The sequence below is a fragment of the Bos mutus genome, chromosome 1 (assembly GCF_027580195.1).
Source record: "Bos mutus isolate GX-2022 chromosome 1, NWIPB_WYAK_1.1, whole genome shotgun sequence".
In the NCBI taxonomy this organism is placed as follows: domain Eukaryota; kingdom Metazoa; phylum Chordata; class Mammalia; order Artiodactyla; family Bovidae; genus Bos; species Bos mutus.
Genome location: NC_091617.1, coordinates 75,083,363 through 75,104,511, shown reverse-complemented (window position 1 = coordinate 75,104,511; position 21,149 = coordinate 75,083,363). Strand labels below are relative to the sequence as shown.

General features: G+C 38.1%; 1 protein-coding gene across 2 annotated transcripts in view; it reads left to right on the top strand.

Moving 5' to 3' along the window:
- CCDC50 (coiled-coil domain containing 50) overlaps positions 1-21,149 on the top strand; it is an 83,425-nt gene that overhangs the window by 13,492 nt on the left and 48,784 nt on the right. The gene's annotated exons all lie outside the window — the stretch shown is intronic.

Below are 21,149 nucleotides of genomic sequence, written 5' to 3'. Positions count from 1 at the left end.
GTTGAAGTCAAGCTTGTGTAAAATTTAGTTTAAGCAGACTAATTTCTTTGGAAAGAGAAGTATTTTGAACCTAGGCTTGTAAGACTTGGTTTCACATTTCCTCATTACTACTCATTTGATGTAAGAACTCAGAGAAAACACTCAATGTCGTTCTTCAGTTTCCTTATCTGTTTATTGGAAATAACATTTACTATGTCTAATACATGGATTTTCCATGAGAGTTAATTGAAGAAATGGATATGAAAATTTTTGCAAAATGCGGTGTTGTATATTCAGTCTCGGTGATATTACTGTTCAAGTTACCCTGTAATACTCCCACTTCTCTTTTTTTCCAGACCATTGTTCTTTGAGCCCTAGTCCTTGACATGATATTTCCTTCTATACTATCCAAATATAGCCTGTTTCTCTCCGCTCATCCTCTCATCACCTCCTCAGGCCCAGCTCAAATGCTGATTCTCTGTTACAGCTACCCTGCTTCTTTGCTGTGTGTCTCCCTAACCTACTTTTGAGGTACTTAACTTCCTTAAGCCACATGTCTCACCCACTGTATTGGTCTGCTGGCTCTCTGTCAAGACAAGACTGGTAGCAGACTGGTCTCAGTACTTTCTGGAGATCCTTATTCATAGGAGATACTCTGGAAAACTTGTCAGACTATCTGACAGGCCGACTGACCTGAGCTAACTACACTCTTGACACTCGAATAAGAGCTGTGATCATTTACATGAATACAGTGGGACTGAACAGAGGATTAGAGGCAGTCACTTTCACTTTTAGTTGCATGAATTTCCCCCATCTTTCAGGTTTCTGTAGGAGGCTGATTGGTGTTAAGGTTAACTCAAGGCCTAAACACATAGTAGGTTCCTTTGGAAACAATGATCTTACCTGTTTATGGGTTGATTTTAGTTATGTATGACCATATTACTGTGTGTAAATTTTCCAGGATTGTGATATGGTATCATTTTGTTGCTGTTACTAAAGGATCCAGTTAGTTTCTTAGATGGCATTGGATTCTATTCAGAATTTTTATGTTTACTATTTTCTTTAGATTTATCCTTAGGAAGAGGGGTCAGAGTTTTAACAAAATAGGTCACATGTAACATGTATTTTTAAGTTCTTGATTATGGAAGTGATTGTGAAGAATGTAAAAGTTATGAGTTAGAAACTAAGAGGATGAGTGTACAAATTGTAAACTTGGTATGGTTTATGAGATGAAGAAAGAGTAGGAAGGCATGAGCAAAAGAGCTCAAAAGTTTCTTGCTTTGGGGGTGGATATGTTTAATTCATACTTATCTGAGGGTGGTTTTGTCAATTAGGACATACAGTTTAGTCTGTTTCAGCTTCATTCTGATGTATTAAAAGTTAACCCTTTTAAAAACATACTATGCTACAAAAACCAATTTATATTGGTAATTAGATATTATAATGGTATTTTTAAATCATCAAAATGATTTTGAATCCTTAAAAAACAAATGAAACAAGTGAATGCTCTAGAGCAGAAAAGGTATTTGGACAGCTTGTCTTCCTGTTCGCTAATGCAGGCTGCCTCTGATTTTCTTTCACTTCCTCTGCAGGGGAATTACATGATAACCAAATATACTGTATTGAAGCCAATTTCAGTAACAACACAGGGAAATAAATCCAAGGCATCTAGAACCCATTCTTGGTGAAGTTAAATTTGCTGATCTTCAAGATTTCTGAGTATGAAAGGTATTCGCTTTCCCAGGCTGTGCTCCGATCATCTGGCCCCAGGTTAATTAACCTTTTAGTAAATTGCACAGTCCACAGTTGAGTTCATTGGACAGTAAATGAGTCTTAACATGGTTTCATTTTATCATGAAATTGAAGGTTCTGTGAGAACCGCTAGTTTAGACAGGATGAGTCTGCCTTTTTATGTGGCACTCCCTGGTGGCTTAGACGGTAAATCGTCTGCTTGCAGTGCGGGAGACCTGGGTTTGATCCCTGGTTTGGGAAGTTCCCCAGGAGAAGGAAATGGCAACCCACTCCAGTACTCTTGCCTGGAAAATTCCATGGACTGAGGAGCCTGGTGGGCTACAGTCCATGGGGTTGCAAAGAGTCGGACACGACTGAGCGACTTCACTTTCACTTTTCAGAGTGAACAAAAGATTATTTTAAGATTTATTGGTTGTTACTGGTGGCTCAGACAGTAAAGAATCTACCTGCAATGCGCGAGACATGGGTTTGATCCCTGGGTGGGAAAGATCCCCAGAGAATGGAATGGCAGCCCACTCCAGTATTCTTGCCTGGAGAATTTCATGGACAGAGGAACCTGGTGGGCTACAGTCCATGGGTTTACAAAGAGTAGGACATGACTAAGTGACTAACACTTCCACTTTCAAAACTACTGTGGGTGGTGGTGGTTTAGTCAGTCGTTCGTGTCCAACTCTTGTGATCCCATGTATTGTAGCCCGCCAGGCTCCTGTGTTATAAAATTTCCCAGGCAAGAATACTGGAGTGGGTTGCCATTTCCTTTTCCAGGGGATCTTCCTGACCCAGGGGTTGAACCTGGGTCTCCTGCATTGCAGGCAGTCTCCTGCATTGCAGACAGATTCTTAACTGACTGAGCCACCAGGGAAGCCCACTGTATAAATATGTAAAATCAGATTTTTGCCCTTTTGTATGGCAGAAATAAAACCATCAGCAACAGTGAAGAAAACAATATCTGGTATAAAAGAAAGTGTAACAGTCTTCCTGTATGGATAGTCTATATAGGCTGTGCTTATCACGTTTTTAGATGATGTGCTTATATACTAGAGACAAATGTATATCACTTACACTGAATCAACTACACTTCATACTACTCTCTAAGTTGGAGGAATTACTAAAAATAATTTGAACCATTTCCTTAATAGGTCAGGACATTGAGGTTCTGATTTTGGAAAGTTCTGACTGGTATCTGGAATGAAGAACTGGGCTTTTTGTACTTCAACCTGGGAAAGAGATATCTAAATGCATGTAGCGTTTTGGTATCTTACTAAATTTTTGTATAGTAAGATACCAAAATGCCATGTGAATTTGGCAGAAAGCTTTTACAGTTCAAGGAACAGAAATTAGGAAAATTTATCTAGTTTTAGGCATGCAGTATTTTAAATCTACATGTTAATATATTGTTTAGATTTTGACTGGCTCTCCTTCTACTCAATAGTCTGCTCTCCCACCATACCTGATGGTGATACTTGGATGATTCTTATATTTTGATAAACTGTAACTACCTGACTTTCACATAGAATTCTTCTTTACTTTCTAATCATTAATATTCAACTGAAAAAGTTTGGTGTGGTGGAGCTTATTAAACATTCTAGGCATTATGATTTTCTTATAACTCGGGCCCACAGTGTATATGTGTGGAAAATGTGTTCTCCCTCATGAGAAAACCTATAATGTAGGAAAGAGCTATTGAAATGTAGTCAACTGTTGATTATATTGTAATTCCTTGCCAGGAAATATTTTCATGCATTCATAAGAGAAAGTAGTGATTGCTTATTCCATTATAGATTCTGTATTAGGGAAGTGATAGATCTGTGTTAATCCGTGACTTAGTGGGACCTGACTAAAAGAAATACTTAATAAAAAATAACTAATTATAAAAATTCATTAATTCTGATAAAAAAGTGTTAGTTGCTCAGTCATGACCAACTCTCTGTAACCTCATTGATTGTAGCCCACCAGGCTCATCGGTCCATGGAATTCTCCAAGCAGGAATACTGGAGTGGGTAGCCATTCCCTTCTCCAGGGGATCTTCCCGACCCAGGGATCGAACCTTTGTCTCCTGAATTGTAGGCAGATTCTTAACCATATGAGCCACCAGGGAAGCCTCTAATTCTGATGATACCAATAATAATTGGAAGTTCCATTTACTGAACTTCCTCTTAGCAAGTGACAGATATTTTCTTTGGCCCTTCATTACCTAATTTAGTCCTCACAACATTTATCTTCATTTCACAGATGAGAAACCTGAGGCTCAAAGAGATCAAATAACTTGTCTAAAATCTTTTAGCCAATAAAAGTGCAGTATTTGAATCCTGATCTATATAGCTCTAAAGGTGTTTTTTCTTTTCTGAAATACTTTTTAAACATTAAAAATCCAAATCAGAACCATGATGCCATTTTATGTACTCTGTTTACCTTTGTGTGAAGAAACCTCAGCATACTCCTTATTGGAATTTATTACTGAACTTCAATTTTTGCTTCTCTCTTCCATTCAGAGAGTTTCCAGTTTTCTTTGGGAATAGAGGACAATCAAAAATTCACATCTAATTTAAATACCACTAAGGTGAATACAGATTTCTTCCTCAAAAAGAAAAAAAAAAAAAATATCCCCTCTGATGAACTATCAATACACGGAAACCTGAAGTGATTGATAGAATCCTTTCTTAAAATCTGCACACATCTCCCTATTACCTGCTTAGGAAGTTTCTGGCTGTACTGTGGAACTCAGGCTCACTTCTTCCAATTTGCTGTTGGGTCCTTAACCTTCTTCTGTATAGAGTATTTCTAGGAGAAGAACTCTGATTTTAGTGTAATCCTGATTATAAGAGAAATCTCCTGGTATTCCAAAGAGGCAATCCCCTGGTAAGTGTAAAAACAGTTGATTCTAGGAATGTACCCATGATCTTAAGATTCTTTACCAAAAACCACATTTTTAGTCAGTAAACATGACCAATTATTGAACATATGGCAGCATATCAGAGTAAGATTCCAGAAATCTTGAGATCACCCATTTGTAGCAACCCACTCCAGTACTCTTGCCTGGAAAATCCCATGGACAGAGGAACCTGGTAGGCTGTAGTCCATGGGGTTGTGAAGAGTCGGACACGACTGAGTGACTTCCCTTTCACTTTTCACTTTCATGCATTGGAGAAGGAAATGGCAGCCCACTCCAGTGTTCTTGCCTGGAGAATCCCAGGGACGGCGGAGCCTGGTGGGCTGCCGTCTATGGGGTCGCACAGAATTGGACACTACTGAAGTGACTTAGCAGCATACTTTGAGATTTACATAGTCCAAGATGACTGGAAATGTGTGTAGAATTCTGACAAATGGTTATCACAGTGGAACTGTGAGTGTTGCAGTTTGCTTTATGGGAACAGATTGTAAGAATATTTTTCCCATACCTACTTATCCCATGAGCAGTTTTTTTTTTTTTTAAACTTTGAGTATTACCGTTCTCTCAAATTTTTGAAGCTGAAATGAATTTACTAATCCTAACACGAAAGTGCTGGCTAATGTATCTGCTTGCAGAAAAGTTGAAAGTGGAAATGTCTGACTCAAGGATAAATAAAACTTGCAGTAGCTAGTACTTAAGGAAACTTGTCATATGAAGCCAATAAAGGCAAAATGGTTTTTCTTCCCTTGGTGTAAACTTGTACTTAAGTTGGATTGGTGTGATCTTTTGGGTTTTAATGGGCATGACTGGGTTTATCCTACAGAGGTTTAAGGAGATGGGTGGCTTTTCTTTCTAGGCTAAGGCAAACAGAGAAACCAAACCATCTGAGGCCTGCCAAACCATTTGAGGGCTTAAGTGCCAGGAAAAGTGCTTCAAATAGAGGAACAGAACATTGTAGTTTCTTTAGGGATACGTGGAGTAAAAATTAAAGAAATAGTTTGTTTTTTTTTTTTCTATGAGGATATTCATAGTGGAAAATTGCTTTGAAAAAATTGTCTGCCACTGCTTATCTAGGGGTATTTTACCCTTTTGAAGACCCCTGTGGTTATCAGTGGTCTGTTGTTTTCTACATAAAAGGTTTATCTCTGTTGAAATCAGTTTGTGAGTACGTTTTTTTAAAAGAAACTGACACAACATTGTAAGGCAATTTTCCAACAATTAAAAAAAATGTAAAAAATACAAATTTCCTCTGATGCTTAAGTACTATAATGGTTATTACTACTCGTATTACAGGTGAGCAAATGTAAATGATATTAATTTACTTGAGATTATTCATCTGGTGAGTGTTAGAGCTAGTATTAGAATATAAGTAAGCATAGTCTTGGTTAAAGTGCATGTGTATGCAGTAGGTATTCACAGAATATCTCCTTACCAGGACTCTGCAGCACACTACAGAAAACACTGTTTAAGAGATTTCATATTTTCCTAAGTGTAATTTGATAGTCATCTTTTTTATGTTTAAATATGAAATTTTATAAATCTATTTGGAAATCAGCTGAATCATTTTAAAGCAGGAGTGTTTCCTTTTTAATCATTTTTAGGTAATGTACACAGTAATTAGCTGCTGTGTAAATTCATATTTTCCTGAATTGTTCTGAAGTGAAGCACCCGTGTAAATGTAACTGTTCTTTAAGAAAGCCACCAAAGACAGTAAATTTAGAAGTCTTCTCTGGTTATGATTAATTTAATTTTATAAGACAGTTGAAATTCACAAATGCATTTCTTTGCTAATGAAAATCTAGCATTCTTCGATGAATAATCAGTAAGGTATTAGAGATCTGATAAGTTTATTTAGTAGCAGTTGTATTTCACAGAATCAAATTACTGTAACTGTATTGAATTAACAGCTCACTTTCCTTTCCAAGAGGATATTTGTTCACTTTGTTTCTGTGACTATATCTGCGTAGTGATTACTTAATAAATGTAGAAAATCTCTTTTTCTTTTCATGCGGCTGAGGTTAGCAAAACTACCATCACATTAAGGCTGAGGAAAAGAAGCAAAAAACACTTTGAAATTAAATCAGTAGCTACTACAAGACTAGAACTATATTTAGGATGGTTGATTGTCCATACTGGCAAAATGAGTTATATCTGTTGGTTAAAATATAAGCACGCATTCTCTCTCTCTTCCTCTTGTACACACACACACACACACACACACACACATTCACATTCACACACGATTAAAATGGTTTTAAATGCTGCTGAGTGGTCTGGTTGTCTAAACTGATACTGTCCTTTCTATTACACTGTGATTATTGTTTAGAGCAGTGTTGTCCAACAAATCTTCCATGGTGGTGGAAGTACTCTGTATTTCTCATTGTCCAAAATGGTAAGCACCAGTCCTATATGCCTGTTTAGCACTGGAAATGTGGCTAGTGAGACTGAGGAATTGGATTTTTATAACTTAACTTTAGTCAATTTAAATAGATAGCTATATGTGACTAGTAGCTGCCATAAACAATGTGAAAACAATTTTTTTCTGACCCTCAGATCAGATCAGATCAGTCGCTCAGTCGTGTCCGACTCTTTGCGACCCCATGAATCGCAGCATGCCAGGCCTCCCTGTCCATCACCAACTCCTGGAGTTCACTGAGACTCACGTCCATCGAGTCAGGGATGCCATCCAGCCATCTCATTCTCTGTAGTCCCCTTCTTCTCCTGCCCCCACTCCCTCCCAGCATCAGAGTCTTTTCCAGTGAGTCAACTCTTTGCATGAGGTGGCCAAAGTACTGGAGTTTCAGCTTTAGCATCATTCCTTCCAAAGAAATCCCAGGGCTGATCTCCTTCAGAATGGTCTGGTTGGATCTCCTTGCAGTCCAAGGGACTCTCAAGAGTCTTCTCCAACACCACAACACCACAGTTCAAAAGCACCAATTCTTCGGTGCTCAGCCTTCTTCACAGTCCAACTCTCACATCCAGGAAAAACCATAGCCTTGACTAGACGGACCTTTATTGGCAAAGTAATGTCTCTGCTTTTGAATATGCTATCTAGGTTGGTCATAACTTTCCTTCCAAGGAGTAAGCGTCTTTTAATTTCATGGCTGCAGTCACCATCTGCAGTGATTTTGGAGCCCAGAAAAATAAAGTCTGACACTGTTTCCACTGTTTCCCCATCTATTTCCCATGAAGTGATGGGACCGGATGACATGATCTTCGTTTTCTTTTTCACTCTCCACTTTCACTTTCATCAAGAGGCTTTTTAGTTCCTCTTCACTTTCTGCCATAAAGGCGGTGTCATCTGCATATCTGAGGTTATTGAGATTTCTCCCGGCAATCTTGATTCCAGCTTGTGTTTCTTCCAGTCCAGCGTTTCTCATGATGTACTCTGCATATAAGTTAAATAAACAGGGTGATAATATACAGCCTTGACGAACTCCTTTTCCTATTTGGAACCAGTCTGTTGTTCCATGTCCAGTTCTATCTGTTGCTTCCTGACCTGCATACAGATTTCTCAAGAGGCAGGTCAGGTGTTCTGGTATTCCCATCTCTTTCAGAATTTTCGACAGTTGATTGTGATCCACACAGTCAAAGGCTTTGGCGAATAATGGATGGATAGAACATACAGAATTGGTTCAGTTTAAGGAAATCTTTTCTAATACCTGTTCCATCTGATGCTGGGCCGTCCTGACTTGGGGTTTTGGAGAATTGTAACTTTTCTTGGGTAACTTTTTTATTTTGTTACTGCCAATACAGAAAGGTTTGGCTTCAGAGCACCATTCCATAAAGTTTATGCCTGTAGCCCAGAAAGCTTGTGAGGTACTTTGTGGGTATTTTTTTTTAAATCATTTATGATAACTTGAGTCAAATATTTCCTAATGGAAAGTCTTCCCTCTGTCCAACAGTTCTACCGGGATGAGTAAAATTTGCTGTGTTTTCACCCTGCTACCTCCCTCCCTGTTTTCACTGTCCTTTTTTTCAGTATTTTTCTCATCGCCAGTCTTTCTCCCTGTCATATGGAAATTTCTGACTCAGCCATTTTCACTTTTCCAATAAGCTACCCAGTTACTCTGTGGTCTCTGATAATGATGTAGATGGTTTGTGATATTAAAGTAGTGCTTCTGATTTGAGGACATATTATCTCAGCATTTTCAAACCCACTTGCCTGCAATCTAGTGTGTCTGTGGTTAGCTATAATATATCTCCTTGCCAAACAAGTGGTTTGGGTTACTGAGGTTTTCATTTAACTTTGGGGGAGGTTGAGGGGGGGCGGGGAGAAACTCAGGAACCTATTTTGATAAATTGCATCAGAGTTAAATGTTTGGATTAAATCACTTATTCTGCTTTTTTAACATCTCTTTACTGAGCTCAGGCTTGTGCTTTTTATTGAAGCTGTGTGTATGTTTGTATATATGTAGACACAAGTTTAAAACTCATACTTAAACTGTATATGAGTCTATTATATAACTTAAAGTTTGCACTAAAGTTCCAGTGTGTTAACTGACCTTGCTTTCATGTTTGGTGCTAGTAAAGCATTTCTCTTCAGTCAGGAACTGGTGTTTTTTCTCCTTTTTGATAATGGGAACTGAGCATCTTTACATATTTTCCTGATTGCTTTGGTTCTCAGGAAGATCAGATACAAATTTGGGGCCTCATGTAGACTTTGTTTTTGTTAGCATACTTTTTTCCTTAAAGAAAAAAATAGCTTATTCTCTAATCTTAGGGAAACAGTATTAATATAATTAAATTGAGTAAATAAACATTGCTACTGCAACTCGTTTTTTCCTCTAAATATTTGCTGCTTCACTGTTTAGGTGCTTAAATAGGATTAAAAACATATATCTATCTTTTAATTATAAAATTTTATAAAATATTATGAAAGGGATTATGAATAATAAGATTCCATTTCATGATTTTAGGTTAGGTTAGGGTTAGAAATAGAATAAATTAGAAAATAAAATATAAACACATTTTAGAAGAAAAACAAGCTACATTATAGTCCTACAGTACATAATGAGTGTTAGGACTTTGATGTTTATTCTTTCTAGTATTTTCTAAATGAAATTTAAATTGAAAAACCAGATATTTCTACCATAGTCCATGTACACTATAGCATACCTGTGTGCTCAGTCATGTGTGACTTTTTGCGACCCTGTGGACTGTAACCTGCCAGGCTCCTCTGTACATAGAATTTCCCAGGCAAGGATACTGGAGTGGGTTGCCATTTCCTACTCCAGTGGTTCTTCCCAACCCAGGGATCAAACCAGCGTCTCCTTCATTGGTAGGCAGATTCTTTACCGCTGAGCCATCTGGCAAGTCCCCTGCTCTGTAGTATGGGCATATACTAGACAGAGGCTCAGAGATCGGCCTTGGGCTCTGCCCTTATTGTGTCGCGTACCTTCAGGACGCCCTTCACCTGGGCATAGCTCATGTAATATCCCACGTGAATAGTCATCTATCATGTATGTAAAATAACAGACTTCAGAATGCCAGTGCTTTGTACAAAGCATCTACGTACATTCTAGGAAAAGGTGAGTGCTCTGAGGCTGAAACTAGGCCCAGGGAATATCTTTAGATTAGCAGGAGAGTCCTTCCACAGACAATTTTGTAGTTGTCTGAAAGCTATATGGAAGGGAGGTGGGCTTCCTGTGGTTAAATATTTAGGAGGAGTCCAAATGATTATTTGGACAGGATACAGTTGGACATGGCAGCTACTCACACTCTTTCTGATAATCGGTTTCTATAATTTTAAGAAAGTGATGAATCAGTCAGCACCTTTTTATGAACAATGACTGACATGTAGAAATATTTGAGGAAACTTGGGAACCTCAACCTATCATCCAGGAACTTTATTGTTTTCATGATATTTTGAGGGGATTAAAGCCTCTTGATATTCTAAGACATTTTGGATTTCTGATCAAGGTGGTGACTTTGTAGATCAGATATTTGGTGGAGCTTTGCAGAAAATCTTGAGTTACACTGTTCTGGTCTTTGTGGAGTTTTTTTATTAAAAAGGTAGCTTTCTGTCTTTCTGTAATGTTTATGGAAGGGTAATTAATCTTGAAAACATCTTTCTGTTACTAGACTTCTTAAGACTCCCCCTCTACCTCCCTCTTTTTTTGTCTCTGTCAATTTTGATTCGTTTTCCATTCACCTTATACTTATTAACATTTTCTAATCTTCAGGATTATTTAGCAGCCTGCAGCTCCAGTATTCTTGCCTGGAAAATCCCACGGACAGAGGAGCCTGGCAGGTTGCAGTCCTTGGGGTCACAAAGAGTTGGACACGGCTGAACGACTGAGCACAATTGTAGAGGACTTCTGAGGACATGAGACAGTTTTTTCAAATGAATAACTCAGGGGATTAGCTCCAGATTCTGAAAATTCATGCCAGCACTTTAGTGCACAGTGTGTTCTGCTTCAAAACACCATGTACATCCTATGTACCCTGTCAGGTTGATTAGTTTAACAAACATGTCCTCATGTATACACATTTTTCATAGCCCTGAGGTCTAATCTGAAAGTGCCACATATTTAACTATGTGATTCTTGGCATGTTATCCCAACTTTCAGAGCCTTATTGAGTGATGTGCTTAATTGTCATCTAAAGGAACCAACAGTTAACCACCTTCCTGAGTGTACAAATTTTCCAGTATTCTAGGAGTCTGTCAGGTCATTATCCTTTCCATTGTAATACATCTGAAATCTGGATGTTGGGAACAGAAACCCTTTGCTGTCACTTAAGGCTGTGTGGGTATATGTGAAGCTTCTTAGCTTTGTTTTGGTGGAGAATCAGGATGGATCACACCTCCAAAAAATACAGAATTTCATGGCACATTATTTACACTAGTCATTTTTCTCAGGAGCCATCCTTTCCATAGGGATTTATCAGAAAATTATTATCCTAGGCACTGGGATAAACATTAGCAAGAAGATCATAAGATATTTTTCTGCCTTTCAGGGTCTTGAATGTTTGCTGGGGAAAGAAATGAATACATGTATTTATAATATGATTAGTCCTCAAGTATTATGTTTATTACATTTTATGAAATCATTGGGGAAAAGAGCATAAGTAAATCTGCTGGGTTTTGCAAAGTGTCAGTTGTGATGGTTTTGGTTGTATGTCCTGTAGGATTGGGTTCATAAAGAGGTGACATTTGGAAAGGTGCCACAGGCAGAAAGGAAAGGGTCCCTACCTCCACCATGTATATAGTGGTCACTGAATTCCCCTCAGACTTACATGGCTGTCCTGTTCTGTGTGTTTCACACCCACACTGACCAACCAAGAAAAACTCAAACCAAAACCAATAACCATAAAAATCCCCAAACAATTGACACATTGGTTAATGATACTTGGTGCCCTGATCAGTTGTACAATATGTGGAATGAAAATCTTTGCCTTTCACAAAGGAATTGCAGAAATCTCTATGTACTTTGTGGGTAGTTTAGTAAGTAGGGGTAATTATACCAAGGGTAGTAAGTACAGGAAGGTGGATCTGATTTAATTACCATATTTTATAGATTTCTGCTGAGAAGGATCCTCTGTCTCCCAGACAGATGGAGTAACCGTAGTAAATTGGAAAGAACAGGGGATTTGGAGACTTGAGATCAGAAAAGTAACACTTCTTTCCATTGGCTACTTTTGAGCAGGAACAAAGTAAATGAAAATGGAGCAGCTGTGCTGTTAACATCAGCCAAAATTAGGTGCCACTGTGTTCTCTCTGTCATATTGTACCTCAATTTTGTTCATTACCACAAGATGGAAATTAGAATCACTAAAAGTCAGAGAAGGGTCAAAGGTTTCAGTTACCATTTATCCCTGAAAAATCAATTGCTCAAGCATTATTCAGATGTTATTCTAGTTGTTTTCAGCTTTCTACCTGAAAGTGGGAAATTTCACTTTTCAGAGTGACCCAGGGACTCAACACTATTTTGAGGCTCCTAATTTTGGGGTTTTTGGGGACTCATAATTGGGGCAAGTGGTTAGGAGAGTGTTTCCATTAAGAGACAAAGCTGAGCCTCTCTAAGAAGCTGATGGTGGTGGTGATGGATGGGGGTTGGTTTTGGAGTTGGTTTCAGTGGTGGTGATGTTGATGTCGCCTTACTACCTGGACATAAACTTTGCTGGGATTGAGAGTATGGAAGATTTGGCATTAGGATGAGGTCTGTTCACAGTTTACCTGCATCCCATTTCTCTTCTACTGAGGCAGTTTTATTAAAACTTTAAATACAGGGAAGAGACTCTTCTTTAATGGTTTAGAGACATTTCTCTTGTAGGGCAGTGAACAAGAACTTAGTGACTTACATATGCTATCATTTCTTAGTTAAAATTGTCTTTAACAACTATTAGACACATTAGTCTGAATTCATTAATACTATCTTACCAAAGGAAAGGAAAGCCATTGATTTTTGGATGGAGATAGGGGAAGGTTGTTAGATCCCAGAGGGAGATTTTCCTTGGAATTTCCCACTGCAGTTACTACCTAGGGTTTTTCTTATAGGTCATCTGTGAAGCACTGTACAAATGACAGGAATTTTATTTTTTTTTTTTGTCCTTGCTTTTCAAAAGTGAACATAGGCCAACTGTGATTGTTAGTGAGACAAAGTAAACTATGTCCCATTTTTATTGCTCTATTTTAAGACTTGGAATCCACCTTCTGACCTGAATTTTATTTCGTCCTCAATTTCAAAGAACCTAACTCATATTTGTCTTATCTTAATTAGTATTTAATAATACCACTCTTTTCTGACATACTTAAATATAGACCCATTTCTTCTACGAGTTCTTTGAACAGAAGTATTTGAGGCGAGAATAGTTCAGTTTGGTTTCCAATTCATGTGCTCATTTGTTGTGTTATTTTGGTCAAGGCACTTTATTTTTCTGAGCCTTAGTTTCCTCATAAATAAAGTGAGGATACTGGTAAAACCTCTATCTTCAGAAGGTTAGGAGAGGTAGGTGTGAAAGTGCAGTGTGATCCCCAAAGTACTCTATCAGTGTCAATTGTAGTTGACTGTTATTACCAATTTTTTTTTTTTTATTACCAACTTTTCAAGACAAAACATCTTCCCCATGCATAGAATGTGTACCCGTGTGTACAGAGAAAAGGAAAGCAAGCCTAAACCCAGCTCTCAGTATTGAGTATATATTCCATCTGCTACTAATAGCATTTACACTAAAACAGAATAATTCACAAAATTATACAAAATTATACAGACAGTTGAAAGAACATACTAATCTAGGCATTTTTAAAGCTTGTTAAGATACAGACAGTTGTATTTTTTCAGAAAGATGTGGGTAAAAAAGTTTCTCTTTTAGTTTGTATGGTTAAAGTAAGAATGTATTACTTAAACCTTTCTGTGACATTGGCTTTGTATCTTAGCTACTTTAAGGTTTCCTCATACAGCATTGCAGGTCACTTCCACTCCTTGTACCTGTCCCTCCCCTTCACCCCCTTAAGCTCCATTGCCTCCAAAGAATTTTCTATTTTTTTTTTTTTTTTTTTTATTCTTCCAATTTTATTTTATTTTTAAACTTTACATAATTGTATTTTTCAAAATGTTAGGCAATGTGGGTACCAAAACCAGCCCCAACAACCTGGACTGGCAACTCGTTTCCTACATGATATTTTACATGTTTCATTATTCTCCCAAATCTTTAGTTTGTTCTATACATCAGTGTTAAATGGTACCATCCTAAATTCATATATATGCGTTAGAATACTGTATTTAGAAGTCTGTATAATAGGCTCAGTTTCATCCACCTCATTAGAACTGATTCAAATGTATTCTTTTTAATGGCTGAGTAATACTCCATTGTGTATATGTACCACAGCTTTCTTATCCATTCATCTGCTGATGGACATCTGTTGCTTCCATGTCTTATATTATAAACAGTGCTGTGATGAACATTTGGGGTACACGTGTCTCTTTCCCTTCTGGTTTCCTCAGTGTGTATGCCCAGCATTGGGTTGCTGGATCATAAGGCAGTTCTATTTCCAGTTTTTTAAGGAATCTCCACACTGTTCTCCATAGTGGCTCCTAGTTTCACCCACCTGTGTAAGAGGGTTCCTTTTCTCCACACCCTCATTTGTAGACTTTTGGACAGCCATTCTGACTGGTGTGAAATAACCTCATAGTGGTTTTGATTTGCATTTCTCAGTTGTTGAGCATCTTTTCATGTGTTTGTTGCCATCTGTATGTCTTCTTTGGAGAAATGTCTATTTAGTTCTTTGGCCCATTTTTTGATTGGGTCATTTATTTTTCTGGAGTTGAGCTGTAGGAGTTGCTTGTATATTGGTTTTTATGTGTGTTTGCGTCACTTAGTCATGTTTGACTCTTTGTGACCCCATGGACTGCAGCCCACCAAGCTCCTCTGTCCATGGCATTCTCCAGGCAAGAAAACTGGAGTGGGTTGCCATCCCTTTCTCCAATAGGTCTTTATAACCTTTATCAAACTTATTGTTTTGTCTGTTAACCTGTCACTTCCACCTCCTTGATGACTTGTAAATGACTTAACCCTTCTAATAATAGAATTCAGTAAATGTTTGTTGAATAACTGTGTTAACTAGGTGAATACTGTGCCATTTATTTATTTAAGGGGATCCACGGATGAGTGAGAATCATCTTTCTTTTTGAGGAAAATAGGTGAGAGATCTATAAATCTTACTTCCCATTTATAAGACTTGCTTGCTTTTATGTAAACTGTTCCACTGTATATATGTACATATCTGAATTTTAAAAATCACTAAAACTCTGTTCTTTTCATGGGAAAGGAAGAGGTTTCTAGTTTTTATTTGAATGTTTGGATAATTTTACAAGCCTCTGTGATGCTGTCATCAAAAACAGAGCTTAATTCTTTTTATTCATAAGATATCATCTTCGTCCTTTGTCTATGAAACTCTGACTTTTTTTGACCAGTTTTTCTTCCTTTTTTTTCTATTAATGAGCATCTCCATCTCCTGAAGTCTTACTTTATGCTATATCCAGGACTAATTGGGTGGAATACATAGAGACTGCAGGGTTGGATGAGAATGGAGAATGATGCAGTTGGCTGTTCCTGGCAAAAAGATAGCCTGAGATTAGGGTGAATGAGAATGAACATGGGAGGGAAAGGTTGAGAATAGGGAGGGTAAAAGCCCAGGGTCCAGTGGTTCCTCTTAAATGTGCCTGCAGGGAAACAGTCAGATAAGTTGATGCTCTTTATTCTCAGTACAGTTTCTAGCTGTTTGCTTCAAAGTAGGTTAGAGGAGGAGCAAAGATCCTGTCTGAACTTGTCCTGACTGAGTAGTGTTTTCTGTAATTCCCAACCTGGTTACTGATTTACAAAAGTGGCTGGTTGTGTGACTTCCCCATCTTGAATTAGAGTAGAAATGCAAAGAATGTAGAGGCTGATTTTGAAAGGCACTAGGGAGGACTATCACAGTAATCCAAGTCTATGCCCCAACCAGTAACGCTGAAGAAGCTGAAGTTGAACGGTTCTATGAAGACCTACAAGACCTTTTAGAACTAACACCCAAAAAAGATGTCCTTTTCATTATAGGGGACTGGAATGCAAAAGTAGGAAGTGAAGAAACACCTGGAGTAACAGGCAAATTTGGCCTTGGAATACGAAATGAAGCAGGGCAAAGACTGATAGAGTTTTGCCAAGAAATGCACTGGTCATAACAAACACCCTCTTCCAACAACACAAGAGAAGACTCTATACATGGACATCACCAGATGGTCAACACAGAAATCAGATTGATTATATTCTTTGCAGCCAAAGATGGAGAAGCTCTATACAGTCAGCAAAAACAAGACCAGGAGCTGACTGTGGCTCAGACCATGAACTCCTTATTGCCAAATTCAGACTTAAATTGAAGAAAGTAGGGAAAACCACTAGACCATTCAGGTATGACCTAAATCAAATCCCTTATGATTATACAGTGGAAGTGAGAAATAGATTTAAGGGCCTAGATCTGATAGATAGAGTACCTGATGAACTATGGAATGAGGTTTGTGACATTGTACAGGAGACAGGGATCAAGACCATCCCCATGGAAAAGAAATGCAAGAAAGCAAAATGGCTGTCTCGGGAGGCCTTACAAATAGCTGTGAAAAGAAGAGAAGTGAAAAGCAAAGGAGAAAAGGAAAGATAAAAACATCTGAATGCAGAGTTCCAAAGAATAGCAAGAAGAGATAAGAAAGCCTTCTTCAGCAATTAATGCAAAGAAATAGAGGAAAACAACAGAATGGGAAAGACTAGGGATCTCTTCAAGAAAATCAGAGATACCAAAGGAACATTTCATGCAAAGATGAGCTCGATAAAGGACAGAAATGGTATGGACCTAACAGAAGCAGAAGATATTAAGAAGAGGTGGCAAGAATACACAGAAGAACTGTACAAAAAAGATCTTCACGACCCAGATAATCACGATGGTGTGATCACTAACCTAGAGCCAGACATCCTGGAATATGAAGTCAAGTGGGCCTTAGAAAGCATCACTACAAACAAAGCTAGTGGAGGTGATGTATAATATCATGTATGAAACGAGTCGCCAGTCCAGGTTCGATGCACGATACTGGATGCTTGGGGCTGGTCCACTGGGACAACCCAGAGGGATGGTATGGGGAGGGAGGTGGGAGGAGGGTTCAGGATGGGGAACACATGTATACCTGTGGCGGATTCATTTCAATATTTAACAAAACTAACACAATATTGTAAAGTTTAAAAATAAAATAAAATTAAAAAAAAAAAAAAAAGAAAGCATCACTACGAACAAAGCTAGTGGAGGTGGTGGAATTCCAGTTGAGCTATTCCAGGTCTTGAAAGATGATGCTGTGAAAGTGCTGCACTCAATATGTCAGCAAATTTGGAAAACTCAGCAATGGCCACAGGACTGGAAAAGGTCAGTTTTCATTCCAATCCCAAAGAAAGGCAATGCCAATGAATGCTCAAACTACCGCACAATTGCACTCATCTCACACGCTAGTAAGGTAATGCTTAAAATTCTCCAAGCCAGGCTTTAGCAATATGTTAACTGTGAACTTCCTGATGTTCAAGCTTGTTTTAGAAAAGGCAGAGGAACCAGCGGTCAAATTGCCAACATCCGCTGGATCATGGAAAAAGCAAGAGAGTTCCAGAAAAACATCTATTTCTGCTTTATTGACTATGCCAAAGCCTTTGTGTGGATCACAGTAAACTGTGGAAAATTCTGAAAGAGATGGGAATACCAGAACACCTGACCTGCCTCTTGAGAAATTTGTATGCAGGTCAGGAAGCAACAGTTAGAACTGGACATGAAACAACAGACTGGTTCCAAATAGGAAAAGGAGTTCGTCAAGGCTGTATATTGTCACCCTGTTTATTTAACTTATATGCAGAGTACATCATGAGAAACGCTGGACTGGAAGAAGCACAAGCTGGAATCAAGATTGCCGGGAGAAATCTCAATAACCTCAGATATGCAGATGACACCACCCTTATGGCAGAAAGTGAAGAGGAACTCAAAAGCCTCTTGATGAAAGTGAAAGTGGAGAGTGAAAAAGTTGGCTTAAAGCTCAACATTCAGAAAACGAAGATCATGTCATCCGGTCCCATCATTTCATGGGAAATAGATGGGGAAATGGGAAACAGTGTCAGACTTTATTTTTCTGGGCTCCAAAATCACTGCAGATGGTGATTGCCGCCATGAAATTAAAAGACGCTTACTCCTTGGAAGGAAAGTTATGACCAATCTAGATAGCATATTGAAAAGTAGAGACATTACTTTGCCAACAAAGGTCCGTCTAGTCAAGGCTATGGTTTTTCCTGTGGTCATGTATAGATGTGAGAGTTGGACTATGAAGAAGGCTGAGTGCCAAAGAATTGATGCTTTTGAACTGTGGTGTTGGAGAAGACTCTTGAGAGTCCCTTGGACTGCAAGGAGATCCAAGCAGTCCATTCTGAAGGAGATCAGCCCTGGGATTTCTTTGGAAGGAATGATGCTAAAGCTGAAACTCCAGTACTTTGGCCACCTCATGAGAAGAGTTGACTCATTGGAAAAGACTCTGATGATGGGAGGGATTGGGGGCAGGAGGAGAAGGGAGCTACAGAGGATGAGATGGCTGGATGGCATCACTGACTCTATAGACGTGAGTCTGAGTGAATTCCAGGAGTTGGTAATGGACAGGGAGGCCTGGCGTGCTGCGATTCATGGGGTCGCAAAGACCCCATTCAGTCAGACAGGACTGAAGGACTGAAGTGAACTGAGGGAAGATGTATAAGAAATTATGGATTAAGCAAGTAGTACTTCGGTATAAATGAGATGATGATTTGGAAGTTTTTAGTAAACCTTAAAGGCTAACTCTCTGTGTGTTGCAGCATAGCTTCATGCAGGTAGGGATTCTTGTACATATTTGTAGTCATGGAAGATCTTCTAGGTTCTTTTCTAGCTCAGGCCTTACCCATATTTTATGGGTACCAGTTTAGCCTCTACTGTAATAAGATTGAAGGTCAAATAACAATAATTGAATGTATTTCAGCCTTACTTTTTAAATATTAAGAAATGATTGACACGAGTCTTAGTAAGTTAATCATAAGTTCATAAATTCCTTGGCTTATTATGATATGTCATATATGTCATCATGTGTTTGGTTTAGTAGTGTGTGCTGCTACTGAAATAAAAGATGTGAATTTTATAAGTTTTTATATTGTTTTTATATTAACAATTCTGGTTGTAGAATTTAAGTGTAATATATATAAAACATTACAAAAAGTACAGAAAACATAGAAAATAAACATATATAAAATATACCATAACAAACCCCAGGAACCTACCACCTGAATTTAATAGATATTAATATTTTTCCTTATTTGCTTCAGTCTTCTCTGTAAAACAGTGGAACAGGGTATGTGGTAAAGGCACACTTGCTCATGTACTTGTGTCTCTGGGGTCACCACTGTTCTCGATTCAGTTATATCACTGCCAAATACTAAAAACTTATGTTTTTTCTACAGGCATATGTATCCATAAACATATTTTTAATGTCATGCTGACTTCTTCACATGGTTATCCACATGGAAAACTGCACTAATTTTATAATTTTTATTTTATTCAGCATAATATTAAAAGTATAGAAAAAATATATTTTTGACAGAACTTTTTGCCCTAATAACATAAATTGAAGTGGCTTTTAAACTTTTTTGAATGTAATTGCAGAATGATAATTTTTTACATTGTGGCCTAATGCATGTTGCATACGCATGTATGTGTATGTAAAGCTGAAAAAGATTTCTCCAAACCATAGTTTCCTCTACTGTGTGTGATATACTCTATTTTCCAGGTTGGTCATTCTGAAATGCTTGTCCCAGGCTCAATAAATTGCTTTTATAATCTAATAATAGATTGCCATCCATGGTTTGAAAAACATTAGTAATCTAAAAAATTAGTCTTAATCTAAAATTAATACTGCCTTTAGTTTGCAAATAATAAAAACTTTTGTAGTTTAATAAATGTGCTTCAGATAGTAAGGTAGTGTGACTCAGCGGTAAAGAAACCATCTGCAGTTCAGGAGACACAGGAGATGTGGGTTCAATCCGTGGGTCAGGAAGATCCCCTGGAGGAGGAAATGGCAATCCACTCCGGTATTCTTGCCTGGAAAATCCCATGGACAGAGGAGTCTAGTGGGCTACAGTCCATGGGGTCACAAAGAGTCAGACACAACTGAGCAACTGAGCACTCGTATTAAAATAGCATTCTTCTGCAAGAGGTTTGATTACATTTATTTTGGCTAACTCATTCTGAATAGTTGTTTTCTATGAAAAATATCCATGCATGTCTAGCCATTTAATTAATTGATGTTAATTATTAATAGCTAAGTGTTTTAGAGAAAGCATCTTAGTCTTTGTATCTCCTTTCAGTCTGTCCTGACTGTGGTCTTCCATGAGTCCAGGAGGGCTGTCATGGCGTCAAGAACAGAAGGAGTTCTTGCTTGCCCAAAAACTGACTCCCAGCCCTGCCACCAACAGTCTGTGTATAAACCCTTAATAAGTCCTTTCTTCCTTGTGGGCCTCATTTCCTCACCTATTAAACAGAAGGTTTAACTAGCTCTTCTTAAAAGTAGGTTCATTCTGTGATATATGGGAGAACTTTGACCTGGGCTTCAGTTACTAAAATTTTATGAGAATATATCTGGTGTGAAAGAATAGGACTTTCTATTGAAATTGCTGGTTTTGAGGTTGCATTTGAGCCAGGGGTCAGCAGGTCATATTTGGTTTAATATGATTTTGAGACAGAAGTGATTTTCCATCATAAAGCCTTTTCAGAGTAATCTGATGTCTCCAAGCTCTGCCTGCTTTTTGGTTTTATCATCTCTCAACTAGGGACAGGGCTGTGTGAATGTGTATGTGAACGTTCGTAAGTGCTAAGAATGGCAAAGGAATATTTCTGCATTCTGTTTTAATTAAATGTCCTTACAAACAAAACCAGAGCTGCAGGAAAAAAATCTGTAAACTCTGGTAAAAGCCCTGGAGGACAGGTTCTTGAGTCTTACACATGGCAGGCATCTGA